The sequence below is a fragment of the Myotis nattereri genome (assembly GCF_964212035.1).
Source record: "Myotis nattereri genome assembly, chromosome: 5".
Classification (NCBI taxonomy): domain Eukaryota; kingdom Metazoa; phylum Chordata; class Mammalia; order Chiroptera; family Vespertilionidae; genus Myotis; species Myotis nattereri.
The window spans coordinates 56,256,255-56,258,563 of NC_138080.1; the positions used below are offsets into that span (position 1 = coordinate 56,256,255).

General features: G+C 38.5%; 1 pseudogene across 1 annotated transcript; it reads right to left on the minus strand.

Annotated features, from left to right (window-relative positions):
- Nucleotides 1-277: 277 nt before the first annotated feature.
- On the minus strand, nt 278-946 carry LOC308519037 (large ribosomal subunit protein eL14-like; annotated as a pseudogene). Its single transcript has one exon. The product of its transcript is annotated as a large ribosomal subunit protein eL14-like (transcript).
- Nucleotides 947-2,309: the final 1,363 nt, after the last annotated feature.

Here is a 2,309-nt window from a genome sequence, read left to right on the forward strand (position 1 = left end):
TGAAACCTATATAATTTTATTAACTAATGTCACCCCAATATATCAATATTTTCTTGAAAGGAACATTGATAATTTGGCTTTGACTATTAGACAGCCTCAGGTCTTTTAATTATCCATTATTCTTCTCTCCTGTTCAATTGTAATTTCTCTCCGATCATTTTTATCACAGTTTTAAATGTTCACACTAATATAATAGTACATATACTAAAAATAGAGAAAGAAATATCTGGAGAAATTTGTGTGTGTGTGTGTGTGTGTGTTAAAAAGAACCTTTATTATACGTTTATAGTAACCCCTCGTGTTCTCATACTTTCTTGCCAGATGCCTTGGGAGCAGCAGGTGCTTTCTGGGCTGGGGCTTTCGGACCCTTTTGAGCTTCTGGAGGTGCTGCCTTCTGGCCTGCAGGTTTCTGGGCGGGAACCTTCTGGGCTGGAGCCTTCTTGCCTGCAGCGGTCACCTTTTTTGCTGGAACCTTTGCAGCAGCTGGTGCAGCTACAGCAGCACCTTTAGCAGCAGGTGCTTTTTTGGGAGAAGCTTTCAGGAGAGCTGCCTTTTGAAGCTTCCTAACTTCAAGCTTGATTATTCGGTTCCTCATTTTCTTTGTCTTCATTACTTTGTAATGATCAAAATCTGTCATCTTGGCTTTCTTTTCTCTGGCTTCAATCTTCTTGGCCCATCTTGTGGCTGCCCATTTTGTATTGATGTCTGCCTTCTCCCAGGCTTGTCGAACATATTTCTAGAGGGCACTGTGTGGGAACTTAAGGATGAAGTCAGTGAGCTGCATGCATTTGAAAGGCATAGCCTGTCTCCTTACTTGAGTTCAAGGTCCATCAACCAAAGTCCTGTTCTGATCGATAACATCTACGATCGTGACCAGCTTCCCGGCATGAGGCCCGAAGGAGACATAGGCCACCTGGTCAACCTCCACGAAGCGCCTGAACACCATGTTGGTGGCGCTTGGCGAGAGCATCTGGAGAAATTTGAAGGAAATAAAGAACGACTTCAATCATGGAGAGAGATTTGTGCTTCCCCTCTCCTAAATTGAGATGGTTCTTTCCTCTGCTCAGTCACATTAAATATCCATATATCTCCAAAGCCTTAAAAGCTTTATCGTGTACAAGTGTATTGGGTTAGGCAACATGGTAAGATCTTAGCATGCAAACTTAAGATCAATAGTTTCAGCATTAGTTTGTAACCATTAAGAATTTGAGTTGGACGTAATGCAAGCTGGAAGCTTACTGATCTCATTTGCACAGCTAAGTTCTATTATCTTCTACTTGTCACCATGTACACAGTAAAAATCATGAGGTGTTACATATTGTGTTTCCCTGTGAAAAAATAGTCCTCAAATGAGAGGGAATTCCTACTTCTAGAGGCAGAAGTGAAAGAGAATGTGAAACAACCTAAGAAAGTCATGGGTCTTAGAAGATAAAAAGTTTAATGGGGAAAATAATTTGTTATTGTCATATTCAGAAATCTGAATATTTACAAAGCCTTGAGATGGTTCTCTTTTGAATTTAAAGTCTGTTGTGAAAGTAGGATTTTTAAGTAATCATAATATTATACCACAGCAAACTATGAGAGTGAAATTTTAAGAAAGCAAACATAACAAATTTTGTCATCACGTCATCAAAGAGAACAAGTTGCAAACATAAATGTTTTATGAGGAAACCACATAGAGATGGAATATCAATTTAGTCTTCATCCAGCTTTGGCTTGATTTTCACTCACCACAAGGTTTTGGAATCTTGTGTGTTAATACAGGTGAAATGAATGGATTTGGGGTATTTTCCATCAAAAAGATCTCTTGTACATTTGGACATAATTTTAGCTATATCTATAGACTCAAAACCATGTATAAATGAAAGAAAACTCCAGCATAAAATCTGCTTACCATCAACTGGTTTATTTTCTTTGGCTCCAGTGGTTACTAAGTGCCTTACCTTTTTTTTATGTACGATCAAAAGAGCAAGTGTCTCTAGACATAGAATGTATATGATTATATCAATGGTAAGTCGCAGTCCTGAAAAGTTCTGCAGACAATTACAATAGGCGAAAAAGAGTACAGAAATTATTTGGAGAATTGAGAACATTTCATTACTCTTTGGAGTGCAGCCATAGCTGGCCAACATAAACCTTTTTGTGAGCGGCACCCATCTGGCCTTTATAGACAAGCACTGAATTCCCTGTAAGCAGTGTCATCCATCTGGCTTTATGAATGTGCGATGTGCTGGGTTCAACATAAATAATAACATCTGTCTACAAATAAACCAAAGCCAATTGATAAAGATATATCTACATATCTCTGT